Here is a 26,321-nt window from a genome sequence, read left to right on the forward strand (position 1 = left end):
TCTTTACATTACCTTGCATTAGGTATTTTGCTACAGCCACACCAAATGTGACAAGGCACACTCCACCTTGCAGAGTCCAGCTGCTAAAATTGCTACAAGTCCTGATCTCACAGGAGTGCGGTGATCAGCTTAAACTCCTGGAAGTCAGGAAACGCTTGATGACTGGTGAAACTGACCTCCTGAGTTCTCCTGACCCCTGGAAGGAAATCTTGTGCTACATCTTGAACAATGCTTGAAAATGGTCATCATGTTGTGCATAAATACTGCTGAAGGGCTAGTTTGCCACCAGTTACAGCTAGAATTGGGAGTTTTCCCATACAACATTCTTTCCGGGTTGTGTTTACATTTTTTTTTTAAAGCACAGGTTATCTAAAGGTAGTTTGATAATACCTCATATCTGAAAAAATACACCTTATACTTGGAAATTTTCCTGAACTTTTAAAAGTCATGAGAAGTGAAGAAGGGTCTTAGGTAGTTATCTGGAAATTCCCTCCAGAGATGAAGCAATGTTTTATCCTCAAGTCATAATTTCAAATTACTTGACTATAAGATTTTTTTTCTTCGAAATCTTTGCAGCTGTGCTATCCAACAATACCAAGGCCCCATACTCAGAGTCAAAGATCAAACTCATACTTGGCTTGAAAAACAGGTTAGTCATTGCCTCCGGTCTCTGGCTCATTCCTGAGTCAGTGACCCCGAGTGATAGGTATCCCAGGCACCGAACAGGGTGTCACGGAACTGTGTGGCATAATCAGTTCTGTAGAGCACTTCCCAGTCTCAGGTAATAGCTTACTCCGCTCTGGCAAGTTCACCTTGGCTTAACCGGTTTCACACTCTAATATTTTGCTCTGTGAAGATAGGTAGTTGGTGCAGATAACTTGCTCTCATCTATGTTTTATATCTGTGATCCATGACTATGTATCCATCTAATACAATATGGTCTTGGACTCTACAGGAAGCTTTCAGGTCCATCCTGATGGCTATATTTCCCCCGTACAACTCTAAGAAAGTTCCACAATAAAAATAGCTTCATAGATTACTTCAGTTTCTTCATGCTATTTGGGGATTTTCTTTTGAAAATTGAAAATTGAGGATCTAACTCAAGGCCTTGTGCATCCATCAATTGCCCTCCATCTATTTGTACAATAACCCTGAGATAACTAAAACAGGTTATTTCTCTTAGTTGATATACAAAGGATCTGGCTCGGTTGTAGAATGAGCTAAGGTCACAACAGACTTAGGATAGGACCACAAGTCTCCAAGCTCTGCACTCTGTACTATACCATATTTAGCCTTGGGGAAAACAGGAATGACACTATTAACAGTATTCAATTATCTACTTCCTCTCAACACTCAGCACTGAGTATGGTTTAACTATCAGTTTAAGCCAGGCACAATTCCTATTCTTGTGTTTGTTAGCCTCTGTGGACCTTGGGTAACTGTCTCACCAAGTTCCAAGCCATGCGACTTAAATGGAGATTTTCTTATCTTTGTTTTGCTCTTTCGAGGAAGAAGACAGACGGAGCTCAGGTAACTATAATCTTTCTTATTTGACTGCTTCTTTTGGGAATTTGGCAATGGTTGCTAGATTGATCATATGAGAAAAAGGTTAGGAGGATCATCATCATTGGCCCTAATGCCACCAAGCCACTGGACCAGTGTCTATAATCAATCACCTATTTATTGCCATGTAGAAAAATATTTATTTTTGTTTATGTTATTATAACTAGGTTTTCTGATATATATAGATAGAAGAATGTGATGCTGTTTTTGTTTGGTTGGTTGTTTTTTAAGAGAAATAAATGGTGGAGAACAGAGAGCTGAGGTGACCCCGGGATCCCTACATACTGGCTTAGTCCCATGGTCCTATTTCTCCTGTGGTTCTTGCCTGATAAAATGGATTTTATGGATACAATTAAGCTTACTGTTAGTGGACCTGAAGAAGTGGAGATAATGCAACTGAACCCATCCTCACTGAGGAGTCCTTAAACAGGAACTACAATCACACAACTGTAAGAACTGAATTCTGCTACAAGTCAAAGCCTGGGGGAACCCTGAGTTTAGTGAGCATACTACCAGCCCCTCTGATTTACACCCGGGAGTTCAGCTGAGCAGAGAACCCACCCAGCTATGCAGAGGTGGGGCTTTAAGAACTGTGGGATAGTAAGCAGAGGCTCTTTACATCTCTGATGAGTGATTTGTGATGAGTGATCAGAAGTTATGTAAATTGGCAAAACTGGTTTTCAATTAGTTAAAAAAAATATGATTTTGGGGGGGTGGGTCTTTTTGTTTTTTCAGTCTGGAGCTCAAAAGCTTGAAAACAAAACTTCTCTTCAGTAATATCTCAGTATAAACAAGGGACAGAACCACAACTAAAATCAACCATTGTTGCAACCACAGTATGTAATAAATCAAAAAAAAAGTCAAAACAAAATGCAAGAAAAATGATGTATACAGCATTTGGAATGCATTACAAGGGTAGTCTCTGTCCAGAAGATTAATTTTTTTTTTCTTCCTGGCTTTTCAAGCTCATGGGGATACTAGCTTGCCTTTTTGGAGCCATGCTGCAAAGCCACCATTTTTAGCACAAAATGTTAAGAAACAACTTGAGCTAACATCAGGAGGCCAGTGAACTGTCTATGGTTTCCCGGACCTTAATGATCAACTCCTGAGAAGGGTTCTTCCTACCAGTGAAGGATACTAAATAAATAGCCTTTTGACACAGGCTGAAGTAGGATGAAGGGAGAGTGAACAAATAGGAAAAACAGAGTCACAGGTGTCACTGTGGCAAAGACTCATAGGGTTCTGCTTGAGGACTACATGAAAGATAGTCATTGACTGCAGTTGGAATTAAAGTCAAAACTGTTAGCAAAATAAGCTTCTCTCTTTCACTCTTTCCCTTCCTTTCCTTTGCCCACCCCCTCTTTCTTTTATAACAAAGTGTTTCCTAGAATTCCCCCATCTTCCTGCCTCAGCCTCCCAAGTGCTGGGAGTTTTGGTGTACACCACTACACCCCGCTAAGCCTTTGCTTTATACTCACATATGTTATAGATGTTTTTTTTACATGTCAGAGAGTGATGTCTACTAGGTACTTAGAGCTCAGAGGTGGAGAATCAAATGAGAAGTCACCAACATATACAAAGGATCAGGTCATCTAGAGAGAGGCTATATCAAAAGAAGAGAAAAGGCCCTTGCTTTTCCATGCCCAGTGCAGTTGGGATTCAGCACTACAGGGCCCCACCTAGTCACAGGACACAGATTCCAAACCACCTGAAACTGAGTAGCCAGCCCTTGTGGTGCACTGCTGTGGTTTTCTGCCCTGAGATAACAGGGTGTCCAGGAGCCAGAAGGCCTCAGGCACTCTATATCTGGGAAACAAGAGTTTAAAATAGAGCTCTTTTCAAAGAAATTCCTTGACTAGAACACATGAACATGCCAAAGAATTCAGTCATCGCAGGAGGAAATAGCGTCACTGGTGACTGCTACCAGGAGATGAACAGATGCCAGGCAAGTCATAACAAGAGCAGGGGCCTCTTAAGAATGCAGGTAATTTCAAAAATTTGGAATAGTTATTAAATCAGTTAACGTGGGAGGATGCCTGGTGGACTGTTTCTATAAAAAGCAAGGTCTACATATTGTGTATCTCTGAGGGGCTTTGTTTCTGACAATAATTCAGGTGCTATTGAGACTTCCTGGGGCCATTAAGTCTTCCCTATGGCTGTCAGAGGTGGAGACCCAGGGAAGGAAAGCTCTGCTGCCACTGAGGCTAACACCTGTCTCTCAAGCGTTAGTCATAGTCAGCCTTACTTTTGCCACTCCACAGATGAGGTACATCATTACCTGTACTCTTCTCATCAACCTTGAAAGATGACACTTCTGTCAGTGTCAGCATTTGAGAGGTGACAAGGTTGAAGCCAGAAAGGTCAGATGTCTTAGTCAAGTTCGGGTAGTGCAGGAATTCTGACCCCAAACCTTTTGACTTTAGAGGCAATTCATACACTTACCTATTTAATCGTCATGGATTATGAGCCTTGCTAAACTCTGACACTGGTAGGTGGTGGAGATAAAGAAATAAATAATGCAGACTCTAGAGATGTCAATTATTCAATGGCTTCATTCCATGAAGGGCATCTAATATCACAGTAGAAGGACAGCAGTTGGATACTCTCTCTGTAACTTTAAATGAATGTCCTGGCACCAGACTACTGTGTAGCAAAAGTCATATAAGTATCTTTTGTAACACATACAGTTCCTGTGTGCCTAGTAAAATTATGTAAGATCATGGGTTCTAGGCACAGGCATAAATATTCAAGGTTTTGATTTGGAGAAGAGAAAATGTATAGAAAAAAGATTTTTTTTTTCTAATCCTGTCTTTGAGTCTTTGGTTCATATACAATGGGGATCTCAGAAAAGCAAAGCACGTATTTCTCTTCACCATCTTTGAGAAACTTTGAGTTTGATGATGATGCAGGGTGCTATGGAGGGCGAATACACATCTCAGGAGCTGGGAATACAGGAGGGATTGATGAAGGACTCTATGTGACCCATCTCAGAATGAATGGTAATTCAGAGCACAGGTCCTTCAGGCTGCCCAGCCAAGTTCCTCATTGTGAGTGAATCAGGGACTGTCTCCTAGGTCCTCTAAGCCTATTTCCTCTGACAATGATAGGAATCTTTCCTCAACGGTTCCTGTGAGATGAAAATAGACGCTGTGTCTAAGACCGTTAGCAAAGGGAAGAACAAGTGCTCGACTGATGGCATTGATCATCATTGATGTTTCCATTAATCAAGGGTGAGTAGGAGTGAGCTTGGTAGAGAGAGAGTGTGCCTGACCCTTGTGGTGATGGCATTTCAGGAAGTGAAAGTGGAAGAAAAGGGGAGACCTCAGAAATTTGGTGGTGGTTGGGGCAGGGGTCGGTCGGGTCATAGTGAGAGTTTCAGCTTCATACAGGAAACAGCTGGCCAGTGTGATCTCAGGCTCTGGAAATAAGTGTTGGATGTGAAGCAGGGTTGTCAGCAGCCATGTGGAGAGTCACAGCCCTACACAGCCACCAGCAGTCCCTTGGAGCAGTTCCCTTATCCCTCAGGGAACTCCACGCAGGTAAACCAGATCCTTGACTCCAGGCAGAAAGAATTCCAGCTCAAGGCAAAGAGAAACAAATAGGAGAACAATACTCCATCCCAAGACTTGTGTGGTAGCTCTAAAGATGGTCAGCCTCCCTCCCTCCCTTCCTTGCTTCTTCCTCCCCCCCTCTTTTAAAAGACAAGATCTTATGCCTTTCTCATTCTCCAGCCATATTGGCACCTGATCTTGGTTGGGGATTGTCACGCACCTAAGGCACAAAGATGGTGGCCACAGATAAGATGAAAAAGTCTCTGGAGTGGATCAACTCTAGGCTCCAACTTGTTATGAAAAGTGGAAAGTATGTGCTGGGATAGAGACAGACTCTGAAGATGATCAGAAAAGGCAAAAAGAAACTGGTTATCCTCACCAACAACTGCCCAGCTCTGAGGAAATCTGAAATAGAATACTATGTCATGTTGGCTAAAACTGGTGTCCACTACAGTGGCAATAAAACTGAATTAGGCACAGTGTGTGGAAAATACTACGGAGTATGTACACTGGCAAACACTGACCCAGGTGATTCTGATATTATTAGAAGCATGCCAGATAATAAAACTTTGCCAGAGCTCCAGAAATAAAAAAGACAAGGTATTACTATGTAGAGTGAGTTTTGAGGATAAAAGGCACGAGCCACCATACCCAGCAAGAGGGTCAATCTTAAATGTCAAAACCTAACATTAATACATGCTTCTGTGGCTTTCTAAGTTACAGGTCGCAAAGGGTGTAATTTAGAAAGAGGTCTAACGATTAAGCAAGAATGAAAATGTAAGGTAAGGTTTAGAAGTTTAAAAACATGTAACTTCATTTTTTTTTTCTCTAAAGCTACCCTTTGCAAATGGAATTGCAAGGTGGTTTTTGAGTATGATGTTTAGACTTATGGATGAGAGGCGTGCTAATATAGTAATACTCAAGATTATAAACAGTCTGGCTCTAAGTAATCATAGCTGCTGTTTTTTAACTTTCTTATTTGAGTGGTCTTTCAAAAAAAAAACAAAACACCGTCTTGGTAGGCTGTTTTGGTTGCATAGGTTGTGTGGAAGGTTTCTGGCTCTCGGGCAACACGAAAGACAAACCAGATCTCAGGGTCGGGGGCTTCTTTCCTTTCTTATGTTCCTTAATACGTCCCACCTTTCTTCCTTGTCTCAGGCCACCACACTGGGTAATTCTGAGGCCCCATTCACACGATCACCTGTGTGGGCTGGGACCCTAGAGTGTGAACTACACAGCCCGTGCAGTTGGTTGTAGGTTGGGGGCATAGTCCAGGATCAGCCCAGGTGTTACCACTGCTGAGGCCAACTCACCCACTTCAGTCAACAGAGGGGCACCAGTGTGACCACAGGTTCTGCCAACTTCTGTGCAGTATGCTAATCAATCCAAAGGCATGTAGCTGTGACTTGAGAATGTGTAATTATGCTAATTGAACTGTGCCTCTGCAAAAACATGGATTTTGCCATTCAGAAGGTCCCTCCAACATTCTCTACACCAAGATAAAAAGGGCTAGAAGATAAACAGCTGCAGGCAACACACCTCAAACTTGTCCAGACCTACGGTGAAGCGAGCCCAATGCAGCCTTGTCTGGAAAAACACACAACTTTATCTTTCCTGGGTACAGGACAGACGGAAAAGCTGTTTCCCCACCCTCCCTTCTTTGTAGAAAAAGAACTTCTGCCTAGGTTGGCTTGACCGCCCTAACCCCCACCACCTTTTTCTGACAACTGCCTTCAGCACCACAGAACACATTATACCAACATCCCACCCCTTGTTGTATAACTGTAGGCAGTCGCATCCACATCCACAAGAAGAAACACGGCCCTATATCTGAATGCTACCCTGGAGATGTGTGGCCCAGAATCCCTGCACAGCACACGCCGCTTTCCACACAAACACCCACATGTTAGAAGAAGCAGGGGAAAGCTGCTAGGAGAAAACCTGGACCTAGCAGAGAAAAAAAACCCCCACCTAGAGCCACAGGGAATCCCTGGGTCATTCTTCACTCAGCAGAATAAAAAAGGAACAGTGATAGGGAAGAGCAATTAAGCTTGGCGATTAGGGGACCGCTAATGCCATTAGCAGCTGAATAGAGGACAAATAAAGCCCCAGATCATATCCTAAGGAAACCAGGGGTAGAGAGTTTAGTTAATTAGAGGTGGATATGGTCAGATTCAAGGGTTTAAAAGAAAAAGTGGCGGTTACAGAAAATGAGGGGAAAAGTTGGGGGTTAAAGATTTTACAGTCATCCAGGGCAAGAGAATGTATTGGTCAGAACAAGGCCATCACTACAGGAAGTAAACAGATAGCAGTAACTACCTGACTCCTGGAATAGTTCTACTTATGGAAGGGAGACTCAAAAAGGAAAAAAACAAAACAAAACAAAAAACAGGCTGGGAGTGACGGATCTGAGAAATCAGGAAAAAAACCAGAATCATTCAAGGGGTCATGGAGGCAAGAGAGAGTTTTCCAGAAAAAAACAAAAAACAAAAAACAAAAAAAAAAAAACAAACAAAAAACAAAAAACAGACTTTTCTAGTGAGCATCACAGAAAAACATAATGGGAACTGGATGGTCATTCGTGACTCTTGAGAGGTTGTCGGGAGTGTCCACTCAACGAGGAACAGAGCAGGCCTTTGCCACCAGGGCAGGACACATTGATGGAGAGCAGGTGGAGCTGTGCAAGACGAAAGAGCTGAGCTGAACACCTGGTTACGAAAGTTAAAAATAACTATAGAGACTCTTTCAAGTCAAATTAAATTACTTTATTCATTGATGTATTGTGCCACAGTGCACATCTGGAGACCGGAGGACAGCTTGTGGGTGTCAGTTCTCTCCTTCCAGGGATCAAGCTCAGGTCATTAGACCTGGTGGCAAGCACATTTACCTGCTAAGCCATCTTGTCAGCCCTAAAGTTTAATGCCTCTTAATATAGTTCTACAGAAGACAGGAACTCACCAGGATACACTGCTGATCCTGACTGTGTGCCTCCAAAGAGGAAGCACTTCTCTATTTACCTGGCAGGGGCCACCTGGAGCCCACCTGAGCCACACAGAAATTACAATCCTTTCTGCTCCACCCCCAAAACATATTTAAGGTTGATATTAGCCTTTTTGTAAAGATTATGAAAACACCCTAAAGAGGGAAAATAGACTTTAAAAACCTAGCAAGTCAACACTGCTTGCATGCAACACTGCCACCCTTAAAAAAAAAATCCACTCTTTAAGAAAGATTAAAACCAGCCTGTGACTTTCTTTAGGGGGGAAAAGTAATTCCAGACCAAGAATATTCCTGTTGAAATCCCAATAAAGCCTTTAAGGACTCCAAAGGCCTCTCACCTCAAAGCCGTACTCCACAAGCACAAGGGTTAATACAGTCATTCACATACACTTTTTTAAAGAAAAAGGAAAATAACAACTAAAGCTATAATTTCTAAGTATTGATGGCTCCACGTGCATTCAATTATAATATAATCTTCACATGAACCCCGTGAGATGAAGGACAATCACTACTGTTTATACTGTAGTTAAGGATACTGCGGCTTGGATGCGCCAAGTTTTACAAGTTCACACGAGTAGGTGGGTACACTATACAAACCCCAAATTTGTCAAAATAATTGTAATTATCCACTTTGTGGCTATGTGACATTATATTGGATGATTAGCCTTTTAAAGTTATATATATACTTGATTTTTAAAAATTTATCTATTTTTATTTTGTGTGCATTGGTGTGTTGCCTGCACGTATGTCTGTGTGAAGGTGTCAGGTCCCCTGGGACTGGAGTTACAGACAGTTGTGAACTGCCATGTGGGTGCTGGGAATTCAACCAGAGTTGTCTAGAGAAGAGCAGTCAGTACTTACTGCAAATTGCAAAGCCATTTCTCCAGTCTCTATATTTGATTTTTTTTTTTTAATCAGAAAGATTTTATTTTTTTAAGTAGGAAGTCCTGGGACAGACTATTAGTCTAAACAACTAGTTCAAAGGCTCCAGATTTGATACATCTTTTTCTATAAATAAACCCTTGTGCCCAGTTCCCTTAAATGAAGGTGACCAGTGCCTCTTAGCAATGCACAGCCAAGGGTGAGCCTAAAATCCTGTAGCCCAGAGGCCTGGATTATCACCTCGGTTCTCTGGTTCTCTTCTCTTTGCCTTCCCCTGGCGGGGTGGGGATGAGGGTGGGGGTGGGGACGGGTTCATGGGGAAGAGTGGCAAATTTGAATGAATGTTAGCTTAAGAGTCCAAGGTCAAGCTTCTATGCCACGGCTTTATGGCAACCTCAGAGAAGACCCTACGATGCCGGACCAAGAACCAAGAGGGAGGGAAATGCCAAAGGTGGTGGGACTGAGCTGGCCCTGGCTTGCTGCCTGCTGGTGTCAGTGAATATTGGGGACTTTGGTCTCTAACCCCTTCTGGCATTGCACAAGCGGCGAGTTTGGAGGCCGGGGTGTGTGTGGCAGCTGCTGCCTGGTTTTGTTCTGAGTGAGAGTTCACTGCATCGTGGCTCAACCTCCTCATGTGCGGGGTGCATCCTTTGGCTCCTGCGGCAGCATATGGGGAGCAGAAGATTCCACGCCTTCAGTGTGGGACTGTATCTGAACCCAGAAGTCTTGGGGGACCCTGGCATCAACTTTGGACAGCAAAATGGCTCACACCAGCAGACTAGGTCACCACAATAGGCAGGAGAAAAGTGAGGCTGGGGACTGCTAAGGTGCCTAAGAGGAAGCTTCTATAGGAAACTTAAATGTAGAAAAGACTCAGTGTTAGCATACAATCTCACATACACAGGAGGCAGGGAAATGACCCAGCAGGGGCCTTTGGGCCTTCAGTTATCTGCCCTCATGGAGCTTCTGCTGGTCACAGAACAACACCTGTGCATCTCTTCACTAACCCAGTCATTTTATAAGCATTCATTTGCCATTCCTTGTTGCTTGGCATATCTAGTGAAATTCTGTGGCTAGAGATGACTGAAAATCTACCTCTTCAAAGAGATAGGCAGATGGACAAACATGAAATAATGTGATTAGGGCTACACCGGGAGAATCCAACAGTGCCAAGAGCGTGCAGAAGAAATCAGCTCCATCTGGGGCCAGCTAAGACCAAGGGAGGAAAGATAATGATTAGCCACAGGTTTGAAATATGAATGGAAATTAGCTAGGATCAGGGGACACTGGTGAGAGAAAAGGACATTCTTAGATGGCAGCCTGGTCTCGACAAGGACAAATCATGAAGGAAATACAGTGTACCATTTTACTCACCCATGCTCACACAGACATGATAACAGGCAAAACTACTGTTTACTATCAAAAAATATATGCACAGGAAGCCCCAATTCTTTTTTTTTTTTTCAATGCAGTTTATTCAGGAACCTTGAACAATCATCTGACCCAGGGGAAAGCCAGCCCACAGCTTAAATAGCCTCTGGGTAGCCAACCCCAGCATGCCACGTGGGCAATGCAGATAGGTCCACATACATGGAAGGAAGCCCCAATTCTTATGTCCATGTATAGACCTCCCCATGCCTAACTTGTACATTGTGACCGTAAAAGCTGGAGAGTGTGTGTAAGATAGATAGATGAAGCAGAGTACAGAGATACAGGCAAGCCTGAGGGAAGGCTGAGCTTCAGAGGTAAGGTTAGAGTTCAAAAGGTTTTGTGATTCAGAGCTAATGTAGGGATAGAGTAAAGGGCAAGGGTGATGGACACACAGATGGCTTGAGGATGTTCGTTTGGTACATGGCTTGGAAATTTGACTTTTTTTTTTTTTGGTAAGGTCCCCCTCAAAACCGCATTAAAATGGCAACTACTCTTGTAAAGCCTAATGAATAAAAGCATGCTGTCTTCTGACCTACAGATAATTCAGCGTGGAAATGCAAGGAGTCAGGAGTTGCGTAGAAACATGGGTGTTGAAAAGACCAAGAGTAAGGAAAGACAGTGCCTAGAAAGACAGGGCACTGCAGGTGGGGCCCGGAGGCTGGGTGCTGAAATAAAAGCAGCAAATAGCAATTAAACAAGTGGGAGAAATAACAGGGCTTAATTTGTGTTTTTAGAGAGAGCACTCTGGAAGCAATGGGAAAGGTAGACAGAGGGGCAATGATAAGCAGGAATTTTGGTGATCAGACCAGTAGGATGGAGGGGGAGAATGCTTTTAAACGGTGTAACATCAAAGCAGGGGGATGAAGTGTTTGGGCTCATTTAGAAGTCATTATGTGGTAGATGAAAAAGACGCTTGGAAGAGACCAGGTGATACCGTTTGGCAAGGCATGAGCTTCAGGAGGAAGAGTGGCTGAGGGGAGAGAGGGGTATTGATGAGTTCAGTCTGCATGTAACGGAGCTTGTGTGGCAAGCACTGGGCTGTTCCCAGAGTCTGTTAGGCCAGTCAGTCTGCAGCTAGAACAATCCTGATGAGTGCTGCTGAAAACATGTACGAGCCACGAGAAGCAAGGGGTTTGGACTGGGAGACACAGAGTGAATAATATTAGAAGAAATAAGAACTACGGCTGGGGTCAGGGGAAGGTTAACAGTTATGCTTGGGCATGATAAGCAGCCACTTGCGAGTTTGCTTCTGTCATCATCCTGAAGGAATGGAAAACCAAGAACCCAGAGGACGCCCAGGCCAAAGATATACGTGTGCTCGCTCCACTGGGGTCATCCATTAGGTAACACAGAGACAAGGTGACTCCAGTACAAGAGCGGTGAGAGGGCCAGGAGGAGGCTGAGGGTAGCACTGCAGAGCTGTCGGTTTGGGGGTGTCTATCTCACCAGTCCTGAAGAACCAACCTCTTTTCACCTGTCCATAGCACTGCCTTTCTGCTGGCGCACCCAAGGGTTCTTCCCATAGCTATCCTCTTATGTGCTACATCAGGAATTCTCCAGGGTGGGCCACAGGTGGAATGCACGGCTTGAAGCCACCCGCTAGAATGAGTTCTGGTACTTTTCTCACACGTTAGGGCTCCCTGAATCTCCAGAGTTAGGAAAAAGCACACACCCACACGACATCATCTGTGGTCTAAGGTGCTTTACAAAAAGCCCGCCCAAACCGCAAATGAGAATCCCCTTGGGACCTCTGATTCCCTGTTCAAGGCTCAGCCCCAGAACAAAGTGTCCAGCTCCAGACATCTTCAGGACTTTCAAAAACAAGACAGAATCATTCCAGGGTTGCAGAGGGAAGCCAGATACAGCGGCTTCCACTGACCCCGAGCTGACAATTCCTCCTTTCCATTTTCAGCAGTGTAGAGGCGATCCTCTTGCTTCCCTTTTCTGAGAATCCTGACACACGCTAAACAACAACAACAACAACAAAAGACCACAGCAGGGGACGTCAAAGCTGCCGCAGAGGGGCCCCAGCCTGATTTGCAACCTTATCCTTGTACACCAGGCTGTGCGCTAGACCACTCCCACACAAGACACATTCCAAATCCAAGTGCTAATTGGAGTCGGTGTGTGGGGGGGTATATGTGTGTGGGGGGGTGGTGACCCATTGCCAGGGCTGATGAGCCTAGTGGGCTTGGCACAGCTGACATGTTGACAGCGACTGGCTGGCTGGGCTTCGGTACAGGAGGCTCCGGGGTTTTGATATGTCAAATGCACGAACATCTCTTCCTTTCTGGAAGCGGCTATGTACAGGGCATGCATGTTAGAAGTGTCATGACCATGGGATAAGAGACTTCTCAGATCATAACATGTGAGCAACTGACTACTTTTAAATGGTAGTCACAGCTCACCTACTCTCACAGTTCTAGTTCATTTCTCTTTCGTGTTAAATTTTGAAATTATTTTTCTTACAAGGAGAATGAATATATTCCCAGATAATATGGAAATGTCTACAAGCACACCCATGGTATACCTCTGAGTTCTAGAGTGATGTGATTTATATTTATATAACTGTTTGCATGCATTTCAACTTCCCCAGGACACGGCTATTGTTCAGGGGGAGGCGTTCCTTGTGGGGGCAGGAGAGCCTGTCATCACAGATAAATGGACAGGATCCTCTGACCTTGTGACTCCCTGTGCTAGCACCTTAGTGGCTAAGAATTATTTAGTCTATTGTTTATTTTTTTCCCCCAAGTTGGTGGAAATTTCCCACCATTTATGCTTACTCTCTTCACTTCCTCAGACTGGAAGACTGAAAAAAAATTTTTTCATCCCTGGAAGGTCTTTCCTATCCATTTTCCCAATTTTGATGTTTCTAATGTTTTCTTTTTCCAGTCCTCACATCACCCACGCCCATCTGGAAACCGTTTCTCAAAACACTCCGGGATCAATTTAGAAACAAACCACACCGTGGCATGAACTTGGTCCCGCCACCGCTAATAGTAGTATTTCTTTGGGTAGACAACTCACTGACAGTAACTCTTGCAAAACAGAAAAACCGCAAATTCAAAGCATATAAACCATAAATGCAGACACAGCAGACATCCACTCAGAGAATGAGAGGCAGGACTAGAGAGCTTCAGTTTCCACTGGCATCTCTAGCATGTGAGGAAAGTGAAAAATCTCAGAGGCTGGGGGAGACGGCTCAGCAGGCAATGAGCTCACTGTGCAAGAACGAGGACTAGAGTTTGGATCCTTAACACCCGTGTGAATACCAGGTAGGCATGGAGCCCACCTGTGATCCCACCACAGGAGGCAAAGGTAGTGGGTTGGAGAAAGGTAGTGGGGAGGAGCCACGAGGAACATGCTAGCTAGACTAGCCAAACTGGTAAGCCATGGGCTCAAATAAGAGACCAGAAGGTGAAAGGTGATTGAGGAAGACTCCTGAAGTCTTCCTACATGCACATCTGTGTGTAGGCACACATATAAAAAGGTCCTGCGCACCATACACACACACAAAATAAAGAGTACGTTTTTGAAAACCTAAGACTTGAAAAAAATAGATTCAGGTTATTATTTACAGATCGAAAATAAAGTGGTTTCAAACAACCGCAACACTTGAATTTACAATAGAGGAAGATAGGCCTGTGTGTCAGGAGGCAGCAAGGATCTTCCTTCATGGCTCAGAGTGGCAAAGAGCAAGCATGAGGTTAGCGGGGGACAGAGGTGATCCCCCACGCCCCTTCTTAAATGCCTGTATTTTCTCTGAATGCCTCTGCATCTGTGATTCATGGAGCGACTGCCACAGGACAGGCCAGCTTGATCACTAGATTAGTGTTTCAAGTACAGAGAAACATACGGAACTGACAAGTGTGCAAAATTTATTGCATTATCATCTCCTTGCCCTCCATCTTTTATTTTTAATTTAAAAGAAAGGGAGAGAGGGGGAGGAAAATAGTAGCTGTGAATAAGACGGTGATTCTCAGTCCGGGGAGAATCGAAAGGGCTGTAAGAACATGGGAACTATCGCCGCTCCTTCCTCTAAGGTAAGGGCATGACACCAGCATTTACAATAGCAGCTGACGGAACCACTTTAGAACGTTGGCGCAGCACATGCAGAGTGCTCCCACCTAAGGGACAGGCTGTTACCACCAGTTGACAGGAACAGAAACTCAGTCTTAGGGACGACGTGAGTTCCCCTAGGACACAGGCCGCTGAAAGGCTAAATGCTGGCTGATGCTAGTTTACTGATTTTTAATGTCTATGGATGAACCCCTTCCCCAGACAGCTCAAATGATACAAACAACTCAGCAGAATGCCAACCTTCAAGAAGTCCATTTCTAACACCCGGAAGGGGAAGGAAAGGGCAAACCGGAGATCAAGAACCATGTTCACTTTTCTGAAAGCCAGAACACAAATGACCCTCACTCATACCCAGAGCTCCCTTCTTGATTACTTTCATGTTTTCCCAGCCTAAGTCTGGTCCTCGTTACTGTTCTAATGGTTTGAAGAGACACCATGCCCAAGGCAACTTGTAGAAGCAAGCTTTTAGCTGGGGGCTCGCTTACTGTTCCAGAAGGCTAGTCCGTTATCATCATACCAGGGAACGTGGTGGCAGGCAGGGAAGCATGGCACTGGAGGAGTAGATGAGAGCTATATCCTGATCTCCAGGTAGCGGCTGAAGAGAGAAGACTGAGACTGGCATGGCCTTTTGTTTTTGGTTTTGTTTTTTTTTTTTGTTTGTTTGTTTGTTTTTTCTTTTTGAATTTTGGGGTTTTGTTTTGTTTTGTTTTGATTTTTGTTTTTTTGAGACGGGTTACTCTGTGTAGCCCTAGCTGTCCTGGAATCACTCTGTAGACCAGGCTGGCCATGAATTCACAGAGATCCAGCTGCCTCTGCCTCCCAAGTGCTGGGATTAAAGGTGTGTGCTACTACCACCCGGGTGTTCTGGGCTTTTGAAACCTCAAAGCACACTCCCAGTGACACACTTCCTCCAACAAGGTCACACCCCCTCCAGCAAGGCCACGCCTCCTAATCCTTTCTAAACAGTTCCACTCCCTGGTGACTAAGCATTCAATTATATGAACCTGTGGGGGCCATAGTCATTCAGACCACCACCACAGGTCCCATCGCCAAGCGTGACATCCTCATATACATGCTTCCAGCGCCAAATTCCCAGCTGATTTCACCCAATGACCAATTCATGTCAATGTCTAATAACAGCCTGTCAAACTTGACATCCAAACTTGGCCAGTGACTTGTCCTCCTGAAAACTCCTGCAGCCCCCAAAGCTTTCCTACTCAGAGTGACAACCATAGGGGCCTGAGGAGATGGCTTAGTGGCTAAGGACCTGCCGTACAAGCATGGGATGTGAACGGTATCCTCAGCACCCAAGTAAATAGTCAAAGGCACAGCAGCACGTGCCTGTCACCCCACAACTGAGGGGTAGAGACAGGGAGATCCTGGAGCTGCTCTAACTAAGTATAGCAAGCTCCAGATTCAGTGAGAGATCCTGCCTCACAAAACAAGGTGGACACGACTAGTTAGACAGCGTGTGTCTATGACTCACCTGGAGACCTTTACCGATGCAGCTGTGGTAGGCTGTGATGATACTGCCCGGCCCCACACAGAAATATTCACCTTCTACTTTATATTCTGTGCTATTTGATAAGTCCTTCTTATCTCTCCAACATCAATGTCAAAGTGCTTTATAACGCTAAACGGCTCACGTAACCCTCATAGTAAGTCTAGGAAGTTCTATTATTATCCCTTTACAAAGATAAGGAGCAGGAGACATATAGGAGTTAAGCGGCTTCTTAGACCTCACAATTCAAACTTGAGCAGTGCAGCTAGTAGCTTTTAACCACCTCACCGTGCTCCAACTACTTTTCCCACCTGTAAAATTTTCCTCCTATAAGTAGAGACACATATGCGATGAATTAACTGACTCTCTTCACCTGGCTTTCTTACGGCCAGGGCCCACCTCTGCAAAGGGCCTAGCTTGATAGGAGCACACGCTGTATCTTGTTCTCAGGAAAAACGTAACCGAATGATAGAGGAACAAAGCCCTTGGTCCTGCGACCACTGCTGAGACAACCGGAGCCGGATTAGAGGCTTAATATGTGACACTGATTCTTTGGAACTATGTCCCCAAGGCCTGCCCAGGCATGAGGAACTTAAAACCCACCAACAGCAGAGCATGTGAGCACCAGGGCCCTGAGTGAGATGGGTGGCACAGATAGAGGAGCCAGTAAACAGCATGCCAGGGGCTGGCAGGCTGCTGCAGCCAGCACTGCCCACTCATGCCAATGAGGTGAGTGACTGTCCGACATGCTGTATTTACTCAAACAGATTGCCCCCCTTTTCAAACAGCTCCCTTTATAACAGTTAGTTAGTAACAAAAACATTCAGAAAAAGGAGATGGGGAAAAAGGAGAGGGAGAGGGAGAAAGGGAGAGAGGGGGAGAGAGAGAAAGAGAGAGAGAGAGGTGTGCTTCAACTGCACTATTGACTGTGTGAACTGACGGTACAGAAATGAGGGCAGCTTTCTTCCCACGGGGCTCTGCACGGGTGTGCAAGCAGCGGAAACAGCCCACTGACACTTGAGAATGCTTTCTCTTTTGTTTCCCAACACCCTAAGTGCACAGCTTCCAAACCTAAGGGATTAAAAGAAATGGATTCAAAGCCCAGCTCCACTCCAACCTCAGACCCTGTCTCAGCTGCAGATGAGACACTCACTGCTTAAAGGCGCAAACCAGATAAGACCTGACACCTAGAAAAACTCCATGAGTGAGGGTGACTGCCAGGGACTGGGTCGTTTCAATAACAACGTTAAGCTTTCCGCCCACTTCAGCTGTTCAATATCTGAAGTGGGGAAATGTAGACACAAGAAAAAAAATTAATATTTTATGTTTGGCAAGAGCGGAGAGATAAGAAAGTGAGCTGCGGTCCTGACCACTGTGGGTTCATAAAAAGCGTTAATGTGTAAAACACGCATCACTGAATCCGCAGTCTGGCTGGCCTCAGACTACCCAGTTCATAATGGTATTACGGGCCTTCTCTTCCAAAAGTGTCAATCAAGAAAGACAGACAGACACAGTCAGTTTCTTAAGTAAACACACTGAAATAAAATCATTTTAAATAAAGCATCTCACTTTCAAAAAAAAAAGCAATTATGGGTCTGGGGAAATAGCTCAGTAAATAACAGTGGTTGCCATGCAAGCATATGGACCTGAGTTCAAACCCCCTGGTCCCACCCAAAAGCCTGATGAACAGAATAAGTATCTATTATAATCTTGGCATGAGTAGAGGGGAGGTGGAGACAGGTGTGAATCTCTGGAAGCTTGAAGACCAGCTAGTCTGGTGCATGCAGGAGAGAAACAACAGAGAAACTCTGTCTCAGAAAAGGTGAGGACCAGCATCTGAGGCTGACCTCTGACCTACACACTCATGCTGTGGCACACATGCACCCACATTTATACATGGATGGCCAAACCAAGAAGAGGAGAAGGAGGAAAAGAAAGAAAAGAGGGAGAGTAGGAATAAGATCAAGAAAAAGAAGGGGGGAAGGAGGAGGAGGAGGGAGGAACAGCAGCAAAAGCAATCATCTGCCTTCAAAAGGGAATAGAGGGCTACATCAAGTTGGTGAGGTTTGGCATCTCACTCCCAAGGTCAAGCAGATGGAAAGAAACTGACAGACCCACTCCCCTACTTGACATTTGGTTGAAAGAACTCAATGCTATTTTACTCAGACAGTGTATTTGCACAGACCCATAGCACAAAAATGGCACCTTTTCCCCCCCAATAAAAGCCATGGTTAAGCCTGAAAGAAAAGGCTGTAATTATCTAAATTTAAAACTAACAGGGAGCTTTAGGCATTAACAGTTGAAGATCTATGTGATATGTAATGCTAGCTGGAGAAATGTTAGCTCCATGGCAAGGCCCTACGTCCTTAGTGTCACCATCCTTGTGGAGATCTGGGAAGCAACTTAAACCAGACGCCAGCTACTGTCAGGAGAGGTGTGTGTGTGGAGGGGGGTCAGTTAACACGGAAGTGCTTAGGGATTTCTCCTTGGCTCTGAACCTCCCATTTGACCTTTAAGTCACTTTAAAAGTAGGGAGACTGATTGCCTGCCAGATGACAGAGTTTACGGTAGGGTTAGACTTTATTTATAAAGAGGCTTGACATCCTTCGCTCCTAAGTGCTTTCCTATTAATAAAACGAGCGAGTCAAGAAGGTCACATCAGAGTCCCGTGCTATTCATCTACTAATGAATAATACTCATTGGTTAGGAGGTTGTGAAAACTTTTATGTGTGTGAGCATTCAGATTATATGGGCAGAGGGTAACTAAACAAGGAAGACACCATCTAGCTCCAACTTCCCTGCTTTCCATCCATCGACTCTCTCATCTCAGATAGAGCAGTCTAGTCAGGGAGCCTGAAGTGAGTCACCAAGGCAGAACCACAGTTCAGAATGGTGCATCCCCTACAAAACCAGTGCTTTTGACTCACAAACTCCTACTTCTACATCCCACTGCTCTTCCACAGACCTACACAGTCAGGTCTCTGAGTCCCTGGCACTCGGTACCCTCTCAGTCATTTGCCCAATTAACTGTTGGGGGTATCAACATTAACTGATATTAATTTTACGTAAATCTTATGCTCCTTCTCTCTCAGAATAGAGGCTGTGTGGGAAGACACAGATTCCCTGTAACTTCCTCTTCAGAGTTTTGTACCTAGAAGGATGGTCAATGTCATCATGTGAGCTACCATCCAAAAGGCTCTATCCTGGACCATCACAAACATCAGAATCAATGACAATGAAGCCACGGGTGGTGAAAAGTCCAGGTGAGTGTGGGGCCAGCATGTGCACACGACGGGCAGAACACCAAAGGCCTTGAGTTTTCAATCCTGCCCTCTTGTTATCTGTTCTCTGTCACTCTGTAGAATTTAGACTAATATTTATGTGGGTTGCATTTCAGAAAGACAATAAATCTATTTCCTATAACTGTTCTATGTATGTACATAATGCCAGGATCCTAGGTAGCTGAAGATTTGACATATTTCTTGAATTGCAAGATAAATGTTATCCAGTGGAAGAGCAGCACTTTGCAAATCTGCTCAACATTTTAAACCTTCCTGTCTAGCATCTTTTGTGGTTCTCACGCTTAAGGCCACTGTTCTCTTTACAGCATCTTTTGAAACTTGGAAGTTTCCTGAAGACCTAAGGTGCACAGGGAAATTCTCTAAGGCCTCATAAAGGTGACCAAGGGAATGGCACTTTGAAGCCAGGTCTGTAAGAGGAGAGGAAATTACTTGCTTTTCAGAATTACCCAGGGAGGGAAACAGATGGCCTCAGGCCTTCTGAACATGAATTCCAGTTCTGAGCTTTCTTATTTACCTTTGGACTAACCCAGAATTCTGGAAGAGTTGCCTGTTTCAAAAACATATCTGCTACATAAGATTATCTATCAAATCTTAGGCCTTTTCAGATGTCACCCACTTCATGGTTTAGCTTTGGCTCAGGGCATTTCTTATTTCATATAAACAATATATACTGTTCCTAGAGTTTTCTACCCATATCCTATTGAGCCATCTTATGCTCATCTCATCTTGAAACATATCTTCTAAAGTTGCTATCCAGCACTCAGAACTTTGAGCCTAAAAATATTTCATGCGTGCACATGCTGCATATTAAGGTGGACACACAATAGTTAGCTGGCTCCTAGACAGAGGTCACCCTTTGTTGACATCTAAAGCTGAGAAACGGGAAGAAAAGAAACTCCTGTTTCAGTTCCTGCACAAACGAACATGTTTTCTCTTTAACAACCATTTTTCAAATACCCTGTCATTGCTACAGTGATGAGTCAGCTTTGAGGGAATTGTTGTGACTTGTTCCTCCTATTATACCAAGCCAAATAGTTTTGGGTTGGTTGATCTCGGATTCTCAGAGGATTATTTATCTTGGGGTAGAGATGGGCGGCAATGACCAACCCCATACAGATGTTTAGTGATGACGGTGACGTCAAATGAGGCAAGCAGTTTCTTGGTCTGACTACACTAAGATTCAGCCAAAAGTCCACCCAGTGGGCATGCTCCAGAAGTTAGACTGGAATGACAAAAGAGTATGAGGGACTAAGACTGGGGTATGTGGACAGGCCAGGAAGAGAGAGGGCTGGAGCCAGATGAAAGGGTGTGTGCTCAATGACAGGATGGAGAAGCTGGGCAGAATTACAAAGGCTGGGGACAAAGCAGCCCTTGTATGCTTCCAGAATCTCCACATCTGAGCCACTTTGCATATTCTCATTAAAAGAATTGCACGTGACATTTAATATAAACCTGGCTGGGCAGGGTGGCACACACCTGTAACCTCAGTACTTAGGCGGCTGAGGCAGGAGGATTGTTGAAGAGTTCCAGGCCACACAGAACTACATAACTAGGAAAAAAAAAAAAAGAAGCAAGCAGTTAGTAAGAACTGGAGGATTAGTGACTCCTCCACACCTCGATGCTCACAGCAGCCTACAGCGGAATGCTTGAACCGTTCATAGGCCCTGCCTTTCAGGTCTTTCTCTCAGACACATCTTAATCTCTCCCTTCAGAGGTTTTCAGTCTGAGGCGTCTGGGCCAGCAGCAGGAGCACCCTCAGAGCACAAGGCAGAAAAGCTTACTCACAACCTGACCCTAAACTGACTGAAAACTCTGGGGTGGGGCTGGGATTGAGTCAAATATCTCTGTTGACTGGAGCCTTCCAGGTGACTTTGATGCAGCTAAAGTTTAGATGGATTTTTTTTTTAATGATATTACAATTTAATAATGTCAAGATGAGAGACCATGTGTGTTGTAGGAAGACTCGTGAAAGACAGGCCCACTCAAGTGTCAACTGAAGAATTTTCTAGTCCTAGTATTTTGAGACACATGAAAGGCACTTAAGGCTGTTCTGTTGGCTCAGGACCTCACCATCTCTTGCTCTGAATCTCACCAATTTCAAACTTCTCTCCACAGAGCGACTGGAGACACGTGGTCATCCCGAGAATCTGACCTTGTTAACTGCAACTTAAAGCCCTTCATTAGGAGCTGGAGAGACGGCTCGGGAGCCAATAACAGCGCTTGTTCCACAACAAGCGTGAGGTCCCGAGTTCAAATAAATGCCCAGCTCTTGTGTAAAAAGTCTCAAAAACTTGTAATCTTCAGTGGTGTGAGCAGAGACAGGCAAGTTGTAGGGCCTCGTGGATCACCAGCCTAGCTACAGGTACAATGAGAGACGGTGCCTCTAGAGAATGAGGAGAGGGTAGAGAGGTTACCCTAAATTCTCCTCTGGCTTCTATGTGCACAAATGGGTGCATACACACACACACCTGTCTTCAGTGGCTACATCCTGCCTGTAAGATAAAGTCCCTGTGCCTGGTCCACAAGCTGAAATCCTTCATTATCTGCCTATGGGTAACTTCCCTGACCTTGTTTTCATTCACAGTTTCCAATCTCCACAACGATTTCTCCCTATCTGCAGGAAGCTTATGTTATCTCTGGCATCACGCTTGGCCATGCCGCTGACCTTGGTCAACAGGGCAGAGCTGCAGAGACAGCCACTGCTCACTTCCAGCAGACTTTATATGTAATAGTGTTGTCCCATCCTATGTCCTTCCCTTTGCCATAAATGAAGTCAGTACTGTCCTGGGGGGGGGGGCTGATTTGCTTTGCTTTTACGTTCTGTGGGACTGCAAATGAAGACACACGAGGACCCACCTGGACACACAGCATCAATGAGCATGAAGTCTGAGGACCACAGAGCAATGAGATCTGGGGTTACTTGTTATGTAGCTGGAGCAGACTACAGCAACACTTGTGATCCTTCTATCCTGCTCATTGTAGCTTGTTATCAGTGATCTCACTTCAGCTCCTCTTTCTATCCTCAGCTCAAACCATCAACTCTCAGTCTGGCCTTTATCTTTAAATGGTCACTGTCCGAACCTCCTCCTATGGATGCCACAGACATGTAACTGTGTCCAGAGAGCTGCGTTACAGGCTTCCCATATACTCAAAATACTATTATTTCTAGCATACTGTCTGTTCACTATTTAAAAAGATCATCATCCCTCGTGAGGAAGCTGGCTCAGAGAATCAAAGCAGTGCCCAAGTTTTCCAGCCCCAGTTGGAGCCCAGGCTCTCACCAGGTGGCTTTGCAGTCAGCAATCTGCCCCGTGCCACACACCTCTGTCCCTCCCCTGCCACAAGCTTTCGGATCCTCCCATGCCACTGGAAAGGAAAAGCCTCCACTGTGACAGCCGAAAGCCAGACTAATCAGCGAGCAGTGCACCTCAGCCACTGGGAAGACACTCACTTTGTCTGTGTGCATGTATTTATCCCAAGGCAGACAAGGCGCTGGCAGCCACAGAACAGGGATAATTTGTCTGACCTTTCCCTCTGCAGGTCTAGGCTCTAGGAGTGTGTGTGTGTGTGTGGGGGGGTAATGACAAGACAGGCATATGTCCACTGAGAACAGAGGCCTTTAGGGTTTGTTTCTGAGGAGGAGGAGGGAGGAGGTTCACATTGCCGACAAGTGAAACATATGATACCTTAGGTTTGGAAATACAAATAAACATGTAGTCAAAGGTCTATTCGACTACGTGTTAAACAGGTTAAACAGCAAAGAGGTGGGGAGGATGCAAGAGCAAAGGACTGAGGCAGACCACCGGAGTCAGACAGTCCATCAATTCACAAAATTAGAAACATTGGTTTTGATTTTTTTTTTCTTGTCAGCTGATGGGATTTTGTTACAAGGCTGAGTGTGTGTGTTCCTGCTTCTTTCTCTTACCTCAAAAAAAAAAAAAAAAAAAAAAGACTACAAGCCATGAAATGCTAAAAATAATTCCTACTCCAATCAGCCATGAGAGAGAGAGAGGAGAGAGAGGGAGAGAAAACACAACAAAAGTACCATGATATTCTTTTCACAAAACATCCATGGGGTTACAAAGCATTGATTACTAATTCAGATTCATTTCTCTTTCTCATCCTTTTCCCATAGGATATATTTATTTCCTTCAAATGATGCCATCAGTCACATTAACATTTTTCTCCTCGACTAGTAGAAAACTGCTAAGTGCTCCAAATGACTGTGGGGCCAGTTTGGACAGGTCTGATTTACTCTTAAAACAATCACCCACTTCCCAATAGCCGAGAGCCAGCATTTTTTGAATGCCTTTTGCTATGCTTGATATTTTTCAGACACTGGCTCATATAATCTCCCAAACAACGAGTGCAATCAGTATCCTCACTTTATAGATAAGGAGAGCAAACTAAGGACAGAAAGCATAAAGGAGACAGAGAGGGAGTGAGAGAGCGAGGCAGGCAGGGGCAGTAGCTGCATGAAAGCAGTTAATGATTCACTTACAGCCCTCAGGCAGCTGCTTTCAGCAGAGTCTGCATGGGAACACACACACACACACACACACACACGCACGCACACTCTTCATCCCAGGAAGAGGCCAGTGTCCAACAAATCCACCCCCCATCTTCAACTATCCATCCCAACGAGAGGCGGTGTCCAGCAAATTGCTTGGCAACGCAAGCAGGAAACTCCATCCAAGGCCCGGGGTCCAGGCGGCCCCTGGGCGCTGTCCAGCGGGCAGAACGCCTGAGAGGCCAGCCTGGGGTCCCGTCACAGAACACCCCGAAGCCGGGGCGCAACGCCAAGGCCGGGATTTTGAGCGGGGGGTGGGGCGAGACACCGTCTCCAAGGACACCTGTTGTCGCCTCCCCACTCAGGACAACGAAGTCGCCCGGACCGACCTGGACCTCAGGGAAGGCGTCGGCTGGCAAGAAGTGCTGCCGTGAGTGTGGGGAGGTCGCGGGGGTCTCCCCCACGAATACCCCCGCGGAGGCCGCCTCGCCTCATCCCTCCCGCTCGGTGCTGGTGGTGCGCGTTGGCTCGGTACGCGGTGCTCGGAGATGCTCGGCGCTAGGACCTCGCGGCCGGGGCCCCGCGCCGTCCACCTGCGGCGCCTAGGTCGCCCCGCCGCCGGGGGTCGTACTCACCGGCGTCGGGGTGAGCGGAGTCCCGGTGTCGGCGGGGAGGTCCGTCCCGCCGCCGCTCTCGCTGAGCTCCCTTCGGCTTGCCGCACCACCACTGCCCGCTCGCGACTCTGGGCTCGCTGGGCGCCCGCCGGCTCCGGGGAGCAGCTCCCGCCGCTCCTGATTGGGCGCAGCGTGTGCAGGAGCCGCATGCTGATTGGACAGGAGGCAGGGGTGGGCGGGGCCCCTCGGAGCCTCCCTGCCCTGGCCTAGGTTCCCACAGCACCTGGGGCCAGCAGGACACTGAAATCCTCTGCTGTCCCCTCTGCAGCCCCGAGGCAAGGGGCAGCGCTTCAGATCGTTACGGAGTCCCAGCTACTCCCCCTGCGGGCTGGTTGTTGTCTACGGTGCCGGGATCCATTCTCCTCTGGCTTCCCTCATGCAAGCCACTTGGACTTGACATTTCTTTCCCATACTTTTTACTATTGGGTCTAGGGCTTGGACAGACGCCTGTAAACAGTAGGTGCCAAATAGTGTTTGTGAACTCAGCATTAACTCTACACGCAATCTGTGTATGGTCCCAAGAGTTCGGAAGCGGTTTGTCGGAGAGCCCAGAACCGTCAATATATTAAGAAAGCCGTGCCGGGGGACTGGCGAGGGAAAAGAGCAAGATGAGCTGATGTCACCTTAAGAGCTTAATATCTAGCTGGGGAGGTGAGGCTGATTCATAACATAATCATTGCCCTAATATTAACATGGTGTATATTATTTGGCAGGCATCAGTCCAAGAACTTTATATACACTTTTATAATCCAGAAACTCAGGAAAAGTGTTCCATAAAGCCACCTGTATGTGACGTAAGCCTTGGGGATAGAACATAGACGTTCTGAAGATGCCAAAATTGCATCTGAAAGACACCAGCAGGGCCCAATCCTTACAAGGGAGAAGGCGGGACCATAATTATTCCCACCGTCCATTCCTTCATAGCTCTTTAACCCTAAGCTCACCGTTCCCACCCACCTGTTCTGAATCTTTCTACAAAAATAAAATAAAAGCAAGCTGCGTAAGTCCTCACACCACTCTTAAATCACCTGCGCTGCCACCTAGATAGGCGAGGGATAACAAAGCTCCATTTAACGAACAAGTAAATGGCATACCGAGTGAGACCATTTTTTCTACAAGCCATTCCCTCCTGAGTTCTTAGGCTCACAGAACCCTTCAGAAGTGTGGCTTTTGGAAAAGTGCTTAAAAGATACCAGATGGGATCCAGCTTGACCTGCTCTAACCACTGTTTGCGTCTATTCCAGGTTAAGAGTAACAGTCAGAAGGAGACATTTACCTCAGTTTTCAGTCGTTTACATTATTGAACAGACTTTATATTGGAAGAGCAGAGCGGGCGTGGGTGGAGCCTCACTTGGTTGGAATATGGAGTAAAACAGGACAGAGAGGCTAGGTGAAGGAAGTCCTTTCAGGGCATCCCTCTTCCAAGCGCGTGCATCTAACAACTTGTGACTGCTGGCTGATCACTATTTATGGCCGTGGCTTTTGCCAAAGCAGAAGCCCCATTTGAATTGCTCATATGCTCACTCCAAAGTCGGGGCGTTCATTTCTGCCAGAGTTGGAGGCTGACCCAAGATGATGTGTCAAACGACTCGAAATTCTGGTTGCTTTGAGCTAACCTCAGCCCACAAATGACAGGGGAAAGAATAAAGATGGTGGAGTCTAGTCTCCTTCGGGTGAGGTCACTTATGCATAGCTCTTTACCCTGCTCATCTAGGAAAAAAAAATGCTTCACTTAGTCCTGGCATTTCTTCTTTCCTGACTGGTACTTTAGCACTGAAGACTGAACTAAAATGTCCTCTTCTGTGTGAGGCCTTCACCCAGTCTCCC

The 26,321-nt window shown here is 45.6% G+C and overlaps 1 protein-coding gene, 1 long non-coding RNA gene and 1 pseudogene across 3 annotated transcripts in view; 2 read left to right on the forward strand and 1 right to left on the reverse strand.

The window, feature by feature from the left end:
* Ston2 (stonin 2) overlaps positions 1–24,608 on the reverse strand; it is a 149,708-nt gene extending 125,100 nt beyond the window's left edge. Inside the window, exon 1 of one of the 2 annotated variants that reach the window (XM_021657482.2) lies at positions 24,456–24,608. The gene's annotated coding sequence lies outside the window, so the exon portion shown is untranslated. Of the gene's footprint in view, positions 1–24,209; positions 24,341–24,455 lie in introns of those variants that run through there. The other variant, XM_060387993.1, reaches the window with a different exon arrangement.
* Positions 1,392–21,601, forward strand: LOC132655451 (uncharacterized). Its single transcript, XR_009593262.1, has 3 exons — positions 1,392–1,530; positions 19,101–19,271; positions 21,426–21,601. It is a non-coding gene; the product is annotated as an uncharacterized LOC132655451 (long non-coding RNA).
* Positions 5,348–5,704, forward strand: LOC110561830 (large ribosomal subunit protein eL30-like; annotated as a pseudogene).
* Positions 24,609–26,321: the final 1,713 nt, after the last annotated feature.

The sequence above is a fragment of the Meriones unguiculatus genome, chromosome 7, assembly GCF_030254825.1.
Source record: "Meriones unguiculatus strain TT.TT164.6M chromosome 7, Bangor_MerUng_6.1, whole genome shotgun sequence".
NCBI classification, from domain to species: Eukaryota; Metazoa; Chordata; class Mammalia; order Rodentia; family Muridae; genus Meriones; species Meriones unguiculatus.